Source organism: Ascaphus truei, chromosome 1 (assembly GCF_040206685.1).
Source record: "Ascaphus truei isolate aAscTru1 chromosome 1, aAscTru1.hap1, whole genome shotgun sequence".
In the NCBI taxonomy this organism is placed as follows: domain Eukaryota; kingdom Metazoa; phylum Chordata; class Amphibia; order Anura; family Ascaphidae; genus Ascaphus; species Ascaphus truei.
In genome coordinates this window covers 6,074,761-6,096,897 of record NC_134483.1, presented here as the reverse complement: position 1 = coordinate 6,096,897, position 22,137 = coordinate 6,074,761, and positions in this window count along the sequence as shown.

Genomic DNA, 22,137 nt, shown 5'->3' with positions numbered 1-22,137 from the left:
TATTCTCTTGTAGATACTTCACCCCATACAGCTGGGGGCTGCAGGAGATGGAGGCACTGCACCAGTAGAGGAAACGGAGGCACAACCCCAGAAGCCTGTCCTGTACTCCCCCATGTCATTGCGGGAGACTCAGGGGCCCCTGTTGCCAGATGGTATGCACCACACTGAGACATGTAGCCTGAGCTTTAGATTCCCAAGGAGACCCTATCTGAGATTGGAGCGGGGGTGGGGGAAGAATCAGGGTTACATATATTATATTCAGGTTTATATTTGGGTATATGTATACAGGCAGTTCTCGATTATCCGACACAATGCGTTACTCAAAATGGCGTTGGATAGCGAAACGTCTTAAAGCGAAATACGTTTTCCCATAGGAACACTGTTTAAATGAAATGTTCTGTTCCTGAAGGCATTTTTTTTTTTTCAACATATATTATTTTATTTTTTAGGAAACATGATAACATAAAAAGGGTGAAGGAAATGGAGGAGGGGGGGGGGTACAGAAAATAAAAAGGTTGTGGGGTAGGGGGGAGGGCAGTAGGGTGACATCCATCACTGGCAGGGAGCAAACATTCCATAATACTTGTTACATCCTTCACTAGGTCTAAATCTACTTAACCATTAGCAGTTGTTTCTATTTTCCTTTTTATTTTATGGTTCCTATCGGGTTCTTCCATATATAAGTCTCCCAGGGGTCCCATGTTGTCAAGAAGGTGCTGTGTCTGTCGTGAATTAGGCTTGCAAGTCTCTCCATTGCCATTATATAACTTATCTTGTGCATTACCTCAGTGATAGGGGGGGGGGGGTGTCATTCTGTTTCCAGTGTTTTGCGATTAGAGTTTTAGCTGCGGAAAGGATCTGTGTTATCAAGAAGTCCAATTTTCTCTCAAGCCCCTTGTTCGGTTTTAGTAGCAGCACTGTTTCTATATCCCATGGTAGCTCCACCCCTGTGACCCCTTCTATTAGACGTCTAATTCTTCCCCATAGAATTATCTTGGGGCAGGACCACCATGTATGTTTAAATGTGCCTATTTGACCGCAGTTGCACCAGCACATAGGGGAGGTTAGCGGAAAAAAAGAATGAAGGCGAGCTGGTGTGTAGTACCACCTGTGTAGGACTTTCAGGTTTGTTTCCCTGATCAGTGAGCAGCGGGAGGCTTTAGCTATCCTTTCGTGGATTTCTGCCCAGTCCTCTTCCTCTAGGGGGTTTCCTATATCATGTTCCCAGTCTAGGATATTTTTGCTTGTTTGGCCTTCATATTGTTTCAGTAGCGTCTGGTAGAATTGGGCAATCGTCCCTTTATTATATTGACCTCTTTGGAACAGGCTCTCAAAGTTGGTGAGTGGTCTGTTCCAAGTGTCGCTTGGTTGTATTCAGGAGACATAGTGGGCCAGCTGTATATATTGGAATATTTGTGCGGTTGGGATATTGTATTCCTCTCTTATCCCCATGAATGACTTAATTCTTCTGTCTTTCTGCATGTCTCCTAGCTTGAAAAGCCCTTTCTCATCCCATTGCTTAAAGATATTTGAGTTGTGAGCTGGTGTAAATTCGGGGTTGGATCCAATAGGTGTTAGGGGCGAGGGGATGGAAGAGATCTGCTTGTGTTTGCAGTTTTTGTCCCAGATATTTAGGGAGTGCAGTAAGACTGGGTGATCTCTATATGCTATTTGCCTGTTCGCCTTTTTTACCCATAGAAGAGACGCTAACTCCTCGGTCCCAGCTTCCGCCCTCTCTATGTCCACCCACGGCTTTTTCCCTGGAGCTGCGGACCAATAGATTAGTGGGCTTAGTCTAGCCACTTCGTAGTTTTTAGCTGGGTCTGGTTGACCCAGGCCTCCTCTGGCCATGGGGAGGGCCATCAGTTTCTTCTTTATCCTGGGTTTTCTACCGTTCCAGATAAATTTAGTTATCTCTTTTTCCAGATCCCTAATTACGTAGATTGGAACGGTTACTGGGAGCACTTGGAATAGAATATTCTGGGTAATAGGTTCATTTTCACTGATATAATTTTACCCGACCAAGATATCTGGTATCTTGACCAGGATTCTAGGTCTTTTTTCAGGCTTTTAATAAGATTCGGGTAGTTTGCTCTATAGATATCCTCGTATAGTCTTGAAATGTATACTCCCAGATATCTAATTTTGTCAGGCATCCATTTTATTGGGAATTTTTTCTTTAGTGCACTTTCTGTTTCCTGAGGTATGTGTAGGCCTATAGCCTCTGACTTCGTGTTGTTCACTTTGAAGTTTGAAAGTTTGCCAAATTCGTCTAGTGTGTCAAATAGGTTTTTTAATGAGGTATCTGGGTTATTCAAAGAAAGTAGGGTATCGTCCGCGAAAAAAGACACTATGTATAGATTATTTCCTATAGGGACACCCTCTATCCCTTGGTTCTCTCTTATTCTTGAGGCTAATACTTCTATGCACAAAGCGCATAGCATTGGGGAGAGTGGGCACCCCTGTCTGGTTCCGTTAGAGACTGTGAATGGTTCTGAGGTATAACCTGAGGTGCGAACTGTGGCTATTGGGTTGGAATATAACACCTTAATGCCTTTAATAAAGTTTTCATGTAGGCCCATCTCTCTGAATACCCGGAACATAAAAGGCCAGGCCACTCGGTCAAAAGCTTTCTCAGCGTCTAACCCCAGAATCAGGATAGGGAGTTGATTCTTATTACTGTTATGGATAATGTTGATTACTCGCCTGATGTTATCAGAGGCCTGTCGTTTGGTCCGGGTGGACCAAGGAATTTAATACTCTGTTCAATCTGATTGCTAAAATTTTGGCGAATAGTTTTATGTCTGTATTGATCAGAGAGATGGGCCAATAACTAGAGCATAGCGCCGGGTCTTTTCCTTCTTTTAGTATGACAATGATAGAGGCTTTTAGGGATTCTTTCGGTGGTGCTTCCTCGTCTAGGATCTTATTGAACCAGCGGACCAGATATGGCTTCAAAGTGTGTTTGAATTTCTTGTAGTAAAAATTAGTGAACCCATCTGGGCCCGGGGCTTTGGAGTTCTTAAGAGATTTGATCGCTACTGAGACCTCCTCTGATGTTATTGGGGTACCTAGTTGGGCTGATTCTGATTCGTCCAGTTTGGATCATTTTGTTTTTTTTATATATTCGTCTAACTTTATATCGAGCTCCCTGTTGGCTCTAACGGGGTTTGACAGATTATATAAATTACTATAATACTGGACAAATTCTTTATTAATTTCAGCTGGGTTGAATGTTAGACTATCTTGGTTGGTTTTTATGCTGTATATATTAAGGCTTGCTGTTTTATTTCGGAGTTTGGTCGCTAGCTGTCTATTTGCCTTTTTCGTAAAAGGTCTGATTTGTCCATCTCATTGCTTTTTCGGTATCTTCTATCAGTATGCTTTTAAGTTCCAATCTGTCTTTATCAATCATTGTTCTGACTATGTCTGTTGGGCTTTGTTGGTAGGTCTCCTAATTTTCTCTGATACTATTGTTTAGCTTATTTATCCTCTCATTTTTCTCCCTTTTCCTATGAGAGGCAATACTGATTGTTTTGCCTCTAAGAGTAGCTTTATGCGCCGCCCATAGTGTACAGTCGCTGACTTGCCCGTTATCGTTTATTGAGAAATAATCCCATATAGCATTTCCCATGGCCTTTTTAGTATCTGGTAACCTGAGCAGAAGGTCGTTCATACGCCATTGTGTGCCCTTTGGCCTTTGGTGGAGATCTCTTATGGTTAATGAAACCAGGGCGTGGTCTGACCATGTTATATTGTCTATTTCTGCTTTAATTATCCGGTCAGCCAATTCTTTAGATATACAGTAAGTATATAATCGATGCGAGTATATTGTTTATGCGGGGCCGAGTAGAAAGTAAACCCTTTAGTTATGGGGTTCATTAGTCTCCAGGCGTCGACCAACCCACACAATCTTATGTTTTGTTTTAAGGCGGTTGAGCTCTTTCGTCTCGAGTAGTGCTCTTTGCCCTTGAGCTTCGCCTGATCTTTGTTGCAGTCTATAACTGTATTGAGATCACCTCCAATTATTAAGCAACCCTTCTTGTTTTGGTTTATCACCTCGAAAGCCTCATTAATGTAGCTTTCCTGATCTGTGTTGGGGGCATATAGGCATACTAGTGATAGTTCTATCGTGCCTAGTTTACCTGAGACAATAAGCATTTGCCCGGCCTTATCTCTCTTTATTTTTTCTACTGCAAAGGGGACACTAGTTCTAATCAGGATGGCTACGCCTGCTTTTTTGTCTGTCGCTGGTGAGTGATAGATTTGGTGGAAGTTTTTGTCCCTTAACCTAACCGTGTCTACTCTATTCAAGTGCATTTCTTGGATCATGTGTACAGTATGTCGCTTTGTCTGTTTTTGAGATCTCTGAACAGTAGTCTCCTTTTCATGGTAGTACATTCTTGTGTAGGTGTTTGCAAAGGCCAGCTTTTTATTAGGGGGTGCCTTATGGAGATTTTCCGATTTTCGGGACCGTATATTTGCTATTTTTTTGGTTATGTCATGTTGGATGTATACAAGTGTATTCCAGTGAGGATGAACTGGGGGGAACATTGGGGGAGAACAAAAATAACCTTGGGGGATTTTAACGTGGAATGGTGTAGGGCCCTCTGGTGCTTTGGGCCTTTGACTCTGCGTTTGGGGTGTTTGGGATATGCAGGGTCAAGAAAAAGGGGGGAAAAGTGTGTGTGGGGTGCAATGTGGTACTTGCAGTCTGAAGGGTATTGGTTGTGAACAGTAGTCAGCTCTGCTTGGACACATGGCGGTGTTTCGAATTGTTGGTCAACCTTCTTTTCTACTAAAACTGGCTGGAACTAAAACACATATGTAGGGAGAGAAAATACAACAGTCAAACTTTTGGATCAAACATGTTAAACAGTTTGAAGCAGTTATATTTTTAATTAAGCTAAACAAAGTCTTTAGAGGCTTACTAATGGCTTAAACCTTGTGCTCTCAGTTGTTTAGTTATACTGTGCTGGTTTTTTTTTTAAACCTTTTCCCTCCCTCCTCCAGCTCCCAGTAGTTTGTGTCCTTTTATTTGGATTGGCATAAAAGTTCAGGACTGGGGGTTACAGTTGAGGTGGGATTGTCTCTCTTGTGCTCTCACAGCTTTGCCAAGTACTGATTGTTAAACCTCAGCATTTGGGGCTTGGTGAGTTATCCTGGGTAGTTGTCACCCTGGTCCACCTTTCGCGTCTTGGTCGCGGAACAGCTGTCCCTGCGCCTCTCCGTAGTTCTTCCGGGATCTCCAGGCCCAGCGCTGAGATGAATTCCGGACCTTCCTCTGGGGTTCTCAGGGCATCCTGTTTTCCCTTGTGAGTGGCTTGAAGACGGAAGGGGAAGCCCCATCTGTATCTGACGTCTTTGCTCCTCAGGTAGCCTGTGATTTCCTTGCGTTCGCGTCTTTTGGCTGTAGTTGTTGGCACGAGGTCCGAGAAGATTTGCAGTTCTGTGTCCTCAGAAGAAATTTTATCGAGACTTCTGGTGACGTCACCGTTGATGGAAGCTTAGGGAGAGAGTTCCGGAGCACCTCCTTTGAATAAACCTAATAAATAACTCCAATCGAGTGATCGCACCCCCAGAAATCACACCAAAGACGAGGGGAAGACATCCAGCATGAGCGGCAAAAATAAAAAAGCAGCCCAGCACTCCGTAACGAGCTACTTCCCCCCGAGTCAGCGGGCCACGGGGAGCGGTGAGACCTCCCAAGATGGTGTCCCGGCTGACACGCGGGAAGGCCCGAGCGGAGCACAGGAGCAAGGAACGGCAAACATAGAGATAAATAAAGAATATCTGGAAAACCTCTTCTCTAGAATGAAGAAGGAGTTTCAGGACGATTTGGCCAAAGCGGTCAACACCTTGAGGGCTGACATGAACCTTCTAGCGGCTAAAACAGATACTCTGTCACATAAAGTGGAAGCCCTAGAACAGGCCCAATCCTCCGCGGAAGATGAAATCAACCGCCTGCACTGGGAAATTAGGGGGCTCAGGGAGAGTGCCAAGGACCAGGAAAACCGCGACCGGAGGCAGAACCTAAGAGTAAGGTATGTCCCAGAATCAGTGGAAACCGAACAGTTGCGCACATACCTGACAGACCTCTTTGTACACCTGGTGCCTGACCTACCCCCTGAAAAATTAGAGATGGACAGAGCCCATAGAGCCCCGGGACCTAAGACAACGGACCCCAAGAGGACCAGGTTCAATTACTACTCCACAAAGGAGAGAATACTGACGGCTAGTAGGGAGAAAGGAAACCTGCAGTTCCGCAATGTGCACATTGAAATTTACAGCGATCTCTCAAGGCTTACGGTGGAACGCAGGAAAGAGCTCAAGCCCCTCACACTGAAATTGAGAGATAACAAAATAAAATATCGGTGGGGATTCCCATTTAAAATTGTTGTCCAGGCAGGGGGTAAGTTCCACACCCTTTCATATCCGGAAGAGATACCACGATTCCTGAGGGGGCTGGGTATCCCGCACACGAATGGAATAACTGCCCCTGAAGACGCAGACGGGGACCAAGACCAAAGGCCAGCAGAGAGGGGACCACGAGCCTCTCAGAGAATTGCCACTCAACGGAACCAAGCAGGAGAGGAGTGAGAGACGTAGCCCAGAAAAGGGTTTTGCCCCGCGGAGCCTGCACGTTTGCGCCTCCTGCTACCCCCCCTCACAAACCCCCGGGAAGCACGGAAGATGAAGTGCACCCGCCTACCCCCGCTGATGAGCCCGCACCTGCCTGAACACGACGAGGGCAACCGCCCTTGGAGCCGCAACGTTCACCGCCTCCCAACGTAGCAAAGAAGCAGCGGCCCCCGACTCGACGAGAGGAAACTCAAGCGGAGACAAAGACACGCGGAGACGGAACCTGGCTGCTGCCAGGAAGCCTTGGAACTGTCTATCGAACGAGGGGGGGGGGGGGGTGGGACGCTTTAGGAGTGGGGGGTGGGGGGACCGTTGGGGGGTGAGGGGAGTCACCCCTCTGCCCCCCTCCCCATCCGAGCGAGTCTGCGGAGGAGCGGACGGATGGTGTCGAGATGGACTCAGATGCGGTGTCTGGAGAGTCAGACAGCATTCAGCAGGGGGGGCATGTGAGGACTCAGGTTATATCCCAAGTTATGGTAAATTCACTACACACCATATAGGAATTATAAGTGAAACTCCTAAGCAAGTTATATTTTTTTTTTTTTATAACTCTCATTTTTATTTGGTATTACAGAGCATACATAATATCACCACCTATTGGCATACGTTACAGAATACCCAATTTTGTCATCAAAACAGTGACACGTAGACAGGACATGAGACAGACGTAACAAACCACACGTAAACCACATCACTAAGACGGACAGGACAAACTAGACTGGGGTGAGACACATTAGGGTGGGTGGGGGTGGGGGGCACCTGTAACTGCTGCATCGGAGCGGAGGATCTGCTATTAGCTCTATGTGTACGCTAGGGTGTGTTGTGGATATCCCGGTGGTTCTATGTTCTCCGTCGCTATGTCATCATCTCGTCTGGTCTGCTTTGTCCAAGGAGAACGCATTTATCTATATTAATGCAAAATTGTGGCGGCGTCCACCCCCGGGATGTCTGTTTGGGCCAGCCATGGGGCCCATACGTTTAGAAATTTGGAGCCAGAGTCGTTGATCCAACTCGTCAACTGTTCCATCTGGCAGACATGCCAAATTCTGTTCCTGATTTTAGCTATAGTGGGTAATTCCTGTTGTCTCCATACTGCTGCGATCTCACACCTCGTGGCGGTTGCGAAATGTGCAACCAATTTGAGTGTCGCGTTAGACACGTCCTGAGGCCGTCTGCCCACGAGGAACAGCCACGGGTCCAGGGGGATCTCCAAGTTGAGGATTCTTTCTAGCCAATCTCTAATAGATTCCCAAATCGGGACCACTTTCGGGCAAGACCACAGCATATGTTTTAAATCAGCCGTTTCCCCACACTGTTTTGGGCAGAGCGGGGAATAGTCCTTGATAAATTTAGATAATTTCAATGGGGTATGGTACCACCGCATTAGGACTTTATATGCGTTCTCCTTCAACGTGGCACAAATTGAGCTTTTGGCAGCTGCCTGTAGTATCTGAACCCATTCCTCGTCCTCTAGTGTCTCCCCTAAATCTGTCTCCCACTGTCGCATGTATTTCAGTCGGGGGGCGTCGGAAGTCTTCGGACAGACTACCTCCCTGTACATCCGAGAAGTTAGTCCTCTTGTGTCCGTCTCTCTGGAACACAGCTGTTCGAAATTGGTTCGTGCTGGGCGAACCGGGAATTTATTATAGAAAGCCCTAACCTGGAGGAATCTAAATAATTCTGTGTTGGGTAGCTTTTTCTCATCCTTAATCATATCGAACGTCTTGATATATTTACGTCCTTCCAGGTCCTTTAATCGTAAGTACCCCGCTTGCGTCCATTTTACAAATTTGTCACCTAACAGCCCTGGAGCAAAATCCGGATTTCCCACCAGGGGGGTCATCAACGACTGTCGTGTGGTCAATTTAGCTTTAAATTTAGATGACTCCCAGACCGCTAGCGAGTTCGCAATTGCACAGAGTGGCATCCCTATTGATTTCTTGCACTGTTTTGGAAGCCAAATCAGATCGTGCAGTTTTACTGGCGCGCAGCATTCTGTTTCTAGGGCCACCCATCTTCTATTTGCTGGGTTCGAGTGCCACTGGACAATTTGGCATAATTGTGCCGCCTTGTGGTATGCCAACAAGCAAGGTACCGCTAACCCTCCTCTTGTTACTGGTTTTGTCAGTATGCTTTTCGCAATTCGTGGGCTTTTTTTATTCCAAATAAATTGAATAATGCGAGCCTGCAGCGTGAGGACCTCAGTCCTAACAAGAGGTATCGGGAGTGCTTGAAACAGATATAATAGTTTAGGCAGCAGGTTCATTTTGACACTATTGATCCGCCCAAACCACGATATGCCATAGCCCGCCCAAACCCTGAGATCTTCCTGCAGTTTCTTCACTATTCTGGGGAAATTTGCTTTATATAGTGTATTGTAGTCCTTTGTGATATATACCCCTAAATATTTGATAGCGGAGGGTTGCCATTTAAAATTGAAGTTGAGCTCTATCAGTTTTTCGACCGGCTTGGGTAGATTGATGTTAAGCGCTTCCGACTTGGCCTGGTTAATTTTAAACCCCGACACCAAGCTGAAAGTTCCCAAGATCGCAAAGACGTTGGGCAAGGAGGTGAGGGGTTTTGACAGTGTCAAGATTACATCGTCTGCGTATAGCGCTACTTTATGATGCTGCTCCCCTATATCTATCCCTGTTATATCTGGGCTCGCTCTGATATGAGCCGCTAACGGTTCTATGCAGAGGGCAAATATTAACGGTGAAAGTGGGCAACCTTGTCTTGTCCCGCTACGGATGTTGAATATCTCCGAGGGGAACCCTTGGTGTCGCACCCTTGCAGTGGGACCATTGTAAAGGGCTAGTATTGCCTCTAGGAGGCGCCCCCCGAACCCAAACGCCCCCAGCGTCTCCCTGAGGAAGGGCCAGTCAATCCTATCAAAGGCCTTTTCGGCGTCCAGACTCAACAACATAGACGGGATATTTTTCTTTTTTGCCAAATCAATCAAATCTACAATCCGCCTAGTATTGTCTGCCGCCTGCCTGCCCTCAATAAAGCCTACTTGATCCGGGTGAATCAACCCCGGAAGGACAATGCCCACCCTGTTAGCTAACAATTTTGAGAAGATTTTAGTGTCCGAATTGATCAGGGATATTGGCCGGTAGCTCTTGACGTCTGCCGGGTCCTTACCGGTTTTGTGGATCACAGAGATAGACGCCTGGAGCATCTGCGCCGGGAGGGGCTCTCCTGCTAGAATCCCATTAAATAGGGACAACAAGTGGGGAGCCAGAATCTTGACAAATTTCTTATAATATAAATTTGAAAATCCATCTGGACCAGGGGCTTTAGCGGGTTTAAGGGACTTCATTACCTCCGTTACTTCCTCAAGGGTGAAGTCGCCCTGGAGTGCCTCCCGCTCCTCGCTGCTCAAGGTAGGTAGATTTGCCTCATTTAGGAATTTGTTCAAAGTTGCTGCGGTCTTTTGTGTGTGGCTGACCTTATCTCCGTCGTATAGTGTGGCATAATAATTCTTAAACACCTCCACTATTTGTCGAGGATCGGAGGTAAGGTCCCCCCCCTGAGATTTGATGGATGCTATACGGTAATTTGGAAGCTTGTTTCGGAGCTTATTGGCTAATAAGGTATCTGGCTTGTTGGCTTTCTCATAGAATCTGCGCTTTGACCATGCCAACTCCTTCTCGGCCTGAGAGGTCAGGACCAGGTTAAGTTTAATTTTAGTGTCGCTCAGTTCTTTCCAAACCAATTTATCCTTGTGCGTTTTGTGTTGAGCAGTGAGATGTGCCAATTTCTCACGTAGCTCTTTTACTTTCGCCTCTTTTGCTCTCTTTCTTTTTCCTGCTATGGTCATCAACACCCCTCTCATGGTAGCCTTATGAGCCTCCCATAGGGTGGATTGAGCCGACACACTGCCTTTATTGTCCTTAAAATATACTTGGATTCGCTCACCAATCTCTTTTGCAGTTACGGGGCATTTAAGGAGGAGTTCGTTGAGCTTCCAGTTTGCTCCAGGTCTGTCTAAGGCGTCTAATGTGCACCGCAGCTCTACCGGTGCATGGTCGGACCACGAGATTCCATGGATCTTTGTGTGCCCTACCACTGGGACCACTCTATTGGATACCAGGAGGTAATCTATCCGACTGTAGCGATTGTGTGGGTGGGAATAAAAGGTATATTCCCGTGCATTAGGATGTTGTTCCCGCCAGATATCAATTAGCTGACAGTCTTGCATACCCTTATGTATGGTTAGTACGTCCTGTTTGTGGGATGGGTTAGGTCTCGTACATCTGTCCAGGTCAGAGTCTAGTGTGCGGTTAAGATCGCCTGCTATGAAGATATGTCCCTTCGCGACAGTGTGTAGTTTATTAAAGAACTGTGTAAAGAATGTAGCGCTCGTCTCGCACGGGGCGTAGACTGACGCTAATGTCAGAGGTTGACTTTGTACCATCCCCGTAAGGATGATATAACGACCTTCCGGGTCCGCATATTGTTTATTTATATCTAACGCTAGTTTATTGTGTACTAAAATAGCCACTCCTCTTTTCTTTGCCTTGTTAGAGGCCAGATAAAAAGTTCTGTAGTTTTTGTCTAGATATTTCGGGTGATTGGAGTGTGAAAAGTGGGTTTCTTGTAGAAAAAGTATATCGGCTTTCAGGCGGCTATACTCTTTAAATGCGATTCTACGTTTAACCGGGCTGTTAAACCCTTTGACATTGTGTGTAATCATTATTAGTTCATTACTCATCCTTGTCTGCAGAAGAGGTGTGCTCCATTGGCGAGGTCATCTGGGCCGTTCGTTGGTCCGCATACTCCAACTGCTTCTGGGGATCTGTAGTTCTCCATCTTCCTGTAGTTTGGTGCACTATGGGGGGGAAGATACATGAGGGAGGGGGGGGAACATCCAGACAGACATAAACAACACATATAAACAGTGGTCTCAGAGCCTCGGAGACCATCGCCCTTGGGTACTCAGTGTAGGCGGCCAGGTACTCCCTCCCCCCCTGCCCCCCTCCCTCCCTCACTGGAATCCCCTCCCAAGGGACTTTGCCGGTCATTGGGGTTGATGTCCTTTCCCGCTCCGGCTGTCGGTCCATGCAGGAACATAAGCAGGCTCGAACCCCGCTATCCGGCCTCTCTCCTATAAAATCTTCAAACAACAACTAGCAAACAATGCTTTCTTATGATCATTCCTTTGCCCTACGTACTCCCCTTTACGGTAACCTACCTCTCCCCCTTGTAATACATTATCCTTGTACCCCTAATTGGAGCTAATAATCACGCCTCTGTGTCTCTGTGTGGCGCCTCCGGCCTTTGCTTGGTCTGGTCCTATATATCCCTCCACTTTCAGTGGCTGTTGACCTCAATGAGCGGGACCACCGCATATAGAGACGAACTGCATCTGGTTAGTTGATTGCACCGGAATCAAGTGTATTTTGTTTACCTGAGGCCTTTTGATCTCTTTCCTATACTCACCATCTACCTTCCCGCGAGTGCATTACCTTCTCACCTCTGACTTTCTCCTATTTAATCTCTTCCCCTTCCCTTATCTCTCTCCAGCACTTCCATAAATCCTTCTCTTAAGCTAACGTACTCTTACCTTCCAATATATCACTTCCCCCTCCTTTCCCAACAACCTACTTACTCCTCTCTGCTACTCCTCCATACTCCTCCCCTCTCTGATCCCTCCTCCAACTCATCTACCTACTGCTCCTCTCATCCTAACCACTTGCCCTGAACCACCTACTTAACCTATTTACCCCATCCTGTCTCGCCCTATTACCCTTCCCCCTCCTTCCTTCTCACCTCACTTTCCCACTTTCACTTTCCCTCCCCTCCTCTGTATTACCCCCCCCTATCTGCGCTACCCGTGCCCTTCTTATCTGCCTCTCCGGCTTTCCAATCTCTCACCCCTCTACCCCCCTTAGCTCCGCAATACATCAAGACCACAACAATTTCTTTTAATGTCCTCTGGTGCAGTCGAGCCCTGCGCCATGCTCCGTCGCCTTCTCCCTCCAGCCTGTGTGTAGGTGTCCGGGGTCTCTTCCTCTCGGTGGCCACTCCCTCAATCGTCGGCGCTGTTGCATCCGGCTCTTCAAAATGACGTCCCGCTAGGGTTTCCTCTGCTTCGCGCCACCTCCAAGATGGCCGCTCTGGGTCCCGCCCCTTCCGGTGACGTATTTCCTCCGGACGCCATCTTGGATTTGACAACCCGCCGAGGCAGACGCATCCTCTGCATGGCTTCCCGCTCACCTCGATCCTCCCGCCTTCCTGGTTCTGCGTTCCACTCCGTCTGTGCTGTCTCCGCCATCTTGAGAGCCATGCCACCGCCACGAGGTGAGTCCAAAAGATTTTTTAACAGGCGCCTGACGTCCCGGGCATGCGACATCCACCGGCTCTGTCAGGGGGGGGGGGGGTGCAAAGCACATTAGTCCAGGGCAAAGGTGTAGTTTTCCTGATTTTTCGAACACCGAACTGTCAACTTTATTAGAATTCAAACTGTGGTGGAACATAGTAATTATACGTTTCCTCCTCCGTGAGTGGCCCCTTCATCAGCTGTGCTTCCGACCGTGGTCCAGGAAGGGCCCGGGGCCGGTTCTTCCGTCTCGGATCCCGTGGGGGTCAGCCGCAGCCCCAGCTTCTTCAGAAATGCCTCACCTTCTCCAGGGGCTTTCATGCTGATTGGGCGTCCATTTTTAATCACCATCAGCCCGAAGGGAAATAGCCAACGATAGCGGATGGCCTTATCCCTGAGGCATTTAGTTATGGGCCACAGCTCTCTTCTCCGGGCTAATGTAATTGGGGCAATGTCCTGGAATACTGCAATTTTGATGCCCTCAAATTCTCTCAGGGGTGCATTCCTTGCGTGCTGCAGCACCGCTTCTCTGGTCTTATAGTGATGGAGCCGCACTATAATGTCCCGCGGTCGTTCTGTTGGTTGTGGCTTTGACCGGAGAGCCCGATGGCATCTATCCATTCCCAGTTTATCTTGCGGGGAATCCGGGCACATATGGGCGAGCCACCGCGCCACGAACTCCTCACAGTCTCCCACAGTCTCTGGGACGCCCCGTAGGCGGACATTGTTGCGCCGGTCGCGGTTTTCTGCGTCTTCTTGTCTGTCTTTTAATTCGTTAATTTGCGCCTGCAGGTCCGCTGTCTTTTTTGTATTGCGCAGGCCAACCTTGGCGTTAGCATCCACCTTCACTTCAAGCTCCTGCGTTCTTGCCCCCAGGCTCCCTACCTCCTTTCCCAGGGCTCTAATTTCAGCCTGCAACATGGATTTTAAGTCTGTATATAGTCTTTCAAAATCGCAGCGTCTTACAGGCAGAAGACCCTGATCCTCCCCTGTATCCCCCTCCTCCTCTGATTCTGATCCAGTGCGGGAGGTGGGTGCCCCTGCTGCCGTGGCTCTGCTCGGTTTAGCTCTGCCAAAATACTCTGGGAGCCCCTTTTTTTTAGGGGTTTTAGCTATCTTTTTTGACATCCTGGATGTTTAGTTAGTATAAGGTGGTGTTTTTATTCAAGTCTTGCCAGTTTTGTTGTTCGTTTTTTTTAGAAAAACAGGGAGTGAGGCACAGAGCTCTCAGTTCAAGCTTCCATGCTCCTTGCTTCCCAGCATGCACCTCGCAAGTTATATTTTTTAACAGGTTAATGTTACACAGTTAAAGTGTCTTTAAACGTTTGCCTTTGCACCCTGAAAAGTCGTGACAAGCCCATTCAAAGTGACAGATATTCAGCAGGTACAGAATAGCCTGTAAATGGTAGAGCAGCGCCACCTAGTGTCGCACTCAACACTGGACTAGTAGAATCAAATAACCAATACAATAACAAAATTTAGGATTAAGACGCCTCTGACTGAGGAACTTTGAAAGAAGTACTGGTTAACACTAGAGAGCTGAAAAGGTTTCTGAGGGGAACCAATGAGACCATAGTCAGGCGGGCTCTCCCCCCGCCCTTCCCACCCCCCTCCCCTTTCCCCCCCTCCTCCCCTTTCCCCCCCCTCCTCCCCTTTCCCCCCCCTCCCTCCCACCTCACTCCCTTTCCTCCCGCCACCACACCCCGTCCTCCCCCCCCCGCAGACAAGCACTCTACTTTTCCTGCTAAGGAAAGGACTATAAGACACTTAAGCAAGATGAAGTTGGGTAGAAAACTCAATAGGTGCACCCCTGAAGTTACGAGGTTGATTAAGTTTTTATATGACTGTACATAATTGGATACAATGTTTATCTTTTGTAGGAGGGCTCTCCGACGTTCCTGATGGCTTTCGGAAGGCGGTGCTCAGGGAAGTCTCCCAGAGGCACTAGGCCCACTACCCTTATCCTTAGGGAGATGAGGGTCCCCAAAACTGGGCTCTTCGACAGCCCACTCTTTTCTCTTCTTCTACCTCTTTCTTACTCTTTCCTTCTCCCTACCCCCCTCAGCTCCTCCACATCCCCCCAATCACTTCCGCCCGCAAACGGAAAGCAAGAAGACAACACAGAATCAGCACCCACACTTATCAGTTATTGCTTGCAAGAAAGTCTAAGATAAATATACGCAAAAACCTGTCCCCTTGTCCATACATAACCAGCAGGGACAAGCACGGTCGAGGGGAAGCAGGAGCCCCGGAAGCCAAGACTCAGCAGAAACACCAAGCAGCCGCCAGGACAAGGTATGACTGCGGAGACCCCCACCACCTTGGGAAAGTGGAGGGAAAGACAGAGTCCCTGAGACATCACATAAATAAGAATGGCCCTAAGCACAACACTTAAACTAGTGTCCCTAAATGTTAGGGGACTCAATTCAGCAATCAAAAGAAAGCTCGCTCTACAAGAGCTAAAAAAAACAAAGGGGGATGTGTTGTTTTTACAGGAAACACATTTTAATACGATATCGCCCCCTAATACCTTTCAGAGATTTTATCCCCAGGCATATTATGCATCCTGCTCCACTAAAAAAAAGGGGGTAGCTATACTATTTAGACAAAACGTTAAGTTCACACTAAAAAAGCAGACCTCAGACCCAGAGGGTAGATTTCTCATTTTGCAGGGAACCTTATCAGATGTAGAGATTACCCTTGTTAACATATACGCCCCAAACGAAGGCCAGGCCGGTTTCTTGAGGGACCTATGCAACAGTCTAGCTCCCCAACCTAGAACTACACTACTGCTAGCAGGTGATCTCAACATGCTAGTAGAGCCTTACCATGACAGGGCGAGCCCATCGGGAACCCCCCACCCACGCTCCACGGCAAAAAACGTCAAAGAGTTCCGGAATATATTAAAAGAGTTTTCGCTGATAGATATTTGGCGGGCGCAGCATCAGGGCCAGAGGGACTACTCTTACTTCTCTCCCCCACACCAGACCTATTCAAGGATTGATTATTTTCTGGGCACCAAAGATATCTTCCAGGCAACCTCCCAGTCAGACATAGGATCTATATCATGGTCGGACTGCAGATCAGGCACTACCTGCAAACAGTCTCCAAAGAAATGGCTTTCCAACCGTTAACAAATTTTGAACGACTGTGTAGGAAAGGGTACTATTCCAAAGGATTGATTTCGGAGATATATCTGGGCCTGGCGCGATCAGCAGGTTGTTCCCAACATAGTTATATGTCCAAATGGGCAGAAGATTTAAATATAGAGATTGATAGGGAAGACTGGGAGGATATCTGGGAGGCAGCTTCCAAAACATCGATCTGTACTACCATCAAAGAAAACATATATAAAATCATATTCCATTGGTACCTAACCCCAAATAGGTTGAGCCAAATCTTCCCCGGGACCCCGGATTTGTGTTGGAGGGGATGCGGGCAAAGAGGAGACATGGCTCATATCTGGTGGAATTGTCCAAAGATTCAGGTGTTCTGGGTCATGATCAAAACATTGATACGAGAATACCTGGGGGTAGAGATTGAGGTGGACCCACTGTCCATGATGCTGGCTAAACCAATAAACGATCTAGATACTGCAGAAAGCAGGATGGTGGGGCACGTACTCACGGCAGCACGCTGCTCTGTGGCAGCTGCGTGGAAAAAGGTAAATGCCCCCGCTAAACAGACCATGCTTCGAAGGCTACGAGAAATAAAGACAATGGAACTCCTTACGGCAACACTGTCCCAAAAAATGGACAAGTTCCATAAAACATGGGAAATTTGGCCGAGCGGGTAACAGACTTATAAAGGAAGAACTAGAGTACTCAGAAAGCTAGGCGGAACCCTACATCCCCTCCCCCCTCTCTCCCCCCCGCTCTTCTTCTTCTCCTCTTTTCTCTCCTCTATCCTGTTACTAAAAGAGGTACACGAGGAAGCGGCGGCTTCCCAATTAGAACCCCAACAGTGGGAACATATGAGCAAATAGCAATAAGCACAGTAAGATACACATCTGTCTGAATAAAGATAACGGACTGTTGACGTCTATTGTATCCAACATAAACATCAATGTTCCCCCAATATCTGTACAGCAAAGTTCCTCTTTTATGTTATTTGTTAGGTTGCCTTAAATTCTGAGAGCTTAGGGTGGTTCTTGTCCTTTTTTTCTGGGCTCGCATCTATACCACATATGCACCCCCACACTTGGGCATTCTGTTAGTCCATGGGGCTAATTGATTGGTTCTCTGTTTCGTCTCGTCGGGTGAGGGGGGGGGGGGGCGTGCATTTACAGCTCTCTTTGTTAATTATTCTCTTTTTCCTCTGTATAGTTCTTCCAGCAGTGCTTATCAAACCACCTTGAGCTGTGTTATTTATTAGTTTATTTGTGATGATTAATTTATCTGACCCCTCTCCCTTTAAGGGCCCGTGGTGGCCATCTTGGATTTCCAGGTAGGAGAAGGCTGTGGCAGAGAAGAGAAGTTCCCGATCCAGGCAGTCCACCCCCTTCACTTCCCCCTGCAGGGAGGGGTCCCCCCTCTCTCTGCTACAAAGGGGGTGGGAGGTAAGGGGTTAACGGCTGTCACCCCCGGCTCAGCGCCACTGCAGGAGGGCTCTGACTCCAAGATGGCTGTTTCCCGCCTTCTCCTAGCAGCGAGGCCCCCCTCGATCCGCCCCCCCCCCCGTGTACCTCTACCTCCGGTGGGCCGCGGTCCTCACCTCTTCGGCACCGGTTTGTGTGTCTTCCTCCGCTGCAGCCTTCTGGTATGCTCCGGTTCAGGCACATGCGGCGGCCATCTTGTGCCCTCGGCTGGAGTGTGTAAGGAAGGCCCGCGCTTCCAGTATCTGCGGGTGTTCTCAGGGTCCCGATTCTCCGTGAGCCTCCCGATCTAGGTGCCAGCGAGCGGTGGTTTAGCTTCAGGGGACGCTATGAGCCGGCCCTGGGCGGTTTTGGCCGAGTTTGGCCGGAATTATTTGATTTATTTTCTCTGCTTAGATGGAGCTAGCCTTCCATGCGACTTGCTCGCTCTGCATCCAAGCCACACCCCCCCGAAGGCATTTTTAATGCTAAAATACACAAAATATTTTATGCAGGCAATAAGATACGCAGCACACACATAAATTATATAGTGTATATACTGTAATTTATATATAATATAACATAAAATATAATAATATATTATATAGTATAATATATATTATATACATATAAACAACTTTGCAAAGCATTGAAAAAGCGTTGGATAAGCCGTTTTGGCGTTGTAAAAATGAATATAGGTATGCAATGCATAGCGTTGGATAAGCCATTCGTTGCAAAGCAAAGCGTTGTAAAACGAGGACTGCCTGTATAAACAAAAAAAGACTGCGCTTTACTATCTGCAATAATGTGCAAACTTAACTGTATTTTCAAAAATATATAAAATATGAAAAATAATAAAAAAATATATTAAAAAACCTAACAAATAAAAAAATATATTAAAAAACCTAACATATACCAGAAAATGATGCTCTAGCAATATACCAAAAAATATATAAAAATAAAAACTAAAACTAAATCAATAACATAAACTAGTATTACCAGTGACTGCTCTAAATGAAACATATAATAATGCATATATAAGAAAAATAAAAAAAAGAATGAGTGAGCATTGAGGAGTATAGGGAAAAAATGTGAATAAAAAATATAAAAATCACAAATGATAAAGTAAAAATAGAGTCCACAAAAACCATGTGATGAAAAAGTCCTGTTAGGATGGAAGGAATGGATGGATGGTGGCCCTCTATGTAGGATACTGGCAGCTTTCTGAAAGGAACAACGACCTCCCACTGGATCTAGAAAACAAGAAGAGAAGAAAGCACCCGATCCTAGTTTATTATATTAAGATACAAAATTTAATGTTCCAATAAAACTCCAACAAATGCGCACATAAAAAAAAGCTGTGTGTGCTGAGCACGCGCATAGTAAGTGAAACTTCTTTGACTTTTGTCACAGAAATTGTATTTGTGTTGGTGATGTTTTAATTAAAAATCAAAATACAATTTCATTGACAAAACGTAAATAAATTTGACTTCTAAAGCGCGAGCTCGGCACACATCCCCTGTATTAGCTATTTGCACTAAGTGTGAATTCCTTGTGTGTATGTGTGTCGGTCAGTGTGTGTGTGTGTGTGTCAGTCAGTGTGTATGTGTGTCAGTGTGTGTGTGTGTGTGTGTCAGTCAGTGTGTGTGTCAGTCAGTGTGTGTGTGTGTGTGTGTCAGTCAGTGTGTGTGTGTCAGTCAGTGTGTGTGTGTGTGTGTGTGTGTGTGTGTGTGTGTGTGTGTGTGTGTGTGTGTGTGTCAGTGTGTGTGTGTGTGTCAGTCAGTGTGGGTGTATGTGTGTCAGTCAGTGTGTGTATGTGTGATCGTCAGTGTGTGTCAGTCAGTGTGTGTGTGTGTGTCAGTCAGTGTGGGTCAGTGTGTGTGTGTGGGGGGGGTCAGTGTGTCAGTAGTGTGTGTGTTTGTGGGGGGGGGTATGGGTGTGTGGGGGGGGTGTGTGGGTGGGTCAGTCAGTGTGTGTTTCAGTCAGTGTTTGGGGCGGTGTGGGTGGGTCAGTCAGTGTGTGGGGGGGTGTGCGTGGGTCAGTCAGTGTGTGGGGGGGTGTGGGGGGGTCAGTCAGTGTGTGGGGGGGTGTGGGTGGGTCAGTCAGTTTGTGGGGGGGTGTGGGTGGGTCAGTCAGTGTGTGGGGGGGGGTGTGGGTGGGTCAGTCAGTGTGTGGGGGGGGTGTGGGTGGGTCAGTCAGTGTGGGGGGGGGGTGGGTGGGTCAGTGTGTGGGGGTCAGTCAGTGTGTGGGGGGGTGTGGGTTGGTCAGTCAGTGTGTGGGGGGGTGTGGGTGGGTCAGTCAGTGTATGGGGGTGTGTGGGTGGGTCAGTCAGTGTGTGGGGGGTGTGGGTGGGTCAGTCAGTGTGTGGGGGGGTCAGTCAGTGTGGGGGGGTGTGGGGGGGTCAGTGTGTGTGGGGGTCAGTCAGTGTGTGGGGGGTGTGGGTGGGTCAGTCAGTGTGTGGGGGGGGTGTGAGTGGGTCAGTCAGTGTATGGGGGTGTGTGGGTGGGTCAGTCAGTGTGTGGGGGTGTGTCAGTCAGTGTGTGAGGGGGTGTGGGTGGGTCAGTCAGTGTGTGGGGGGGGTGTGGGTGGGTCAGTCACTGTGTGAGGGGGTGTGGGTGGGTCAGTCAGTGTGTGGGGGTGTGTGGGTGGGTCAGTCAGTGTGTGGGTGGGTCAGTCAGTGTGGGGGGGGGGGGTGGGTGGGTCAGTCAGTGTGTGGGGGGGGTGTGGGTGGGTCAGTCAGTGTGTGGGGGGGTGTGGGTGGGTCAGTCAGTGTGTGGGGGTGTGTGGGTGGGTCAGTCAGTGTGTGGGGGGGTGTGGGTGGGTCAGTCAGTGTGTGTGGGGGTGTGGGTGGGTCAGTCAGTGTGTGTGTCCAGCTGCAGCCAGGGGCGGGGTGTAACATTGCGCACCACCTCTCTCCCCCCCTTACGCAAATTCTACAAACCCCCCGCACGCAAATTCTGCACACCCCCCCCCCCGCACGCAAATTCAGCACACACACTCCCCCCCGCACACAAATTCTGCACACCCTCCCCACCCCCCGTGGGGTACATGCGCCGTGCCCCGCGAACGCCCGCGTCAGTGGAGGGCTGAAGGAGCGTGTGGGTGGAACGACGTGGGGCCGTTAGGAGCAGCGGCGGCTATTGCCGCCGCATATTTCAGCAGCCGGGTGTGTGGGTGGGGGTGCGGCGGCGATGAGCAGCGCCGGCGGCGATAGGGGACGTGAGCAGAGCGGCGTTCATTACGTGACGTCACTTCCGTTTCACATTTCGCCCCCCATCTATCCAGTTTTGTTCTATCAGGACTAGGTGCCACGAAAGAAGTTTCACTTCAAAAGTATTAAAGCATGTAATGAGTAATACTCATTCGCCAGACGCTGGAAACTGCTGCTCCACTCACACGTCCTACTCCCACAAGTTGTATGGCACCTCTGGGCTACCGTCCAGAAGGAGCTCCAGAGTGTGCAGCTACTCCTGTTCTCAGCCGGAAACAAACTGTAGTGAACAGAGGTTCCGGATAGGAGGGAGAAGGTAGGACCAAGGGAACCAAATCGCCAGTGTGTCACCATGAGGTGGCATCCCAGAACACAGCGCATCAGCGCGGGGCAACGTCACAGAGTCTGAATGAAAGTCCCAGATACAGAAAAGGTCTGGTGCAGTGACCGTCACTAATTGGACTAGTATCCCTACGCGTTTCTTCACACTTGGGTGATTTCATCAGGGGAAGTGTGAAGAAACGCATAGGGATACTAGTCCAACTAGTGACGGTCACTGCACCAGAACTTTTCTGTATCTGGGACTTTCATTCAGACTCTGTGATGTTGCCCCGCACTGATGCGCTGTGTTCTGGGATGCCACCTCATGGTGACACACTGGCGATTTGGTTCCCTTGGTCCTACCTTCTCCCTCCTATCCGGAACCTCTGTTCACTACAGTTTGTTTCCGGCTGAGAACAGGAGTAGCTGCACACTCTCTGGAGCTCCTGCTGGACGGTAGCTCAGAGGTGCCATACAACTTGTGGGAGCAGGACGTGTGAGCGGAGCAGCAGTTTCCAGGGTCTGGTGAATGAGTATTACTCATTACATGCTTTAATATTTTCTATGTTTGTGAGTGCGCATTTGTTGGAGTTTTATTGGAACATTAAATTTTGTATCTTAATATAATACACTAGGATCAGGCGCTTTCTTCTCTACTTGTGTTATATATACACACACACACACACAACAACAACGATAAGCCTGCAACCAACTAGAAAAAAATAACAAAAATTGCTTAAATCAAAAGATGATATACTACTGATAAATAACAGCCTAATGACGGTACTGGGGACAAATATATATATATATATATATATATATATATGAAAATCTTGGATGTGAGTGTCTGGAGACCATTTGATTGGTCCGTCGGTCCCCGCTCCAACGGCTCTCATTGGCCGGTGTGTCTGGCCCCCCCATGTGTCCCGCCCCCCCACGGCTCTCATTGGCCGGTGCTGTAGCCCACTGTTCCACTCCCACCCTCAACCGTGTGGACTGCTCACACCTGAGCTTACCCATAATGTGTGAACACACACACTAAGGCCAACACTCCCCCCTCCGGCC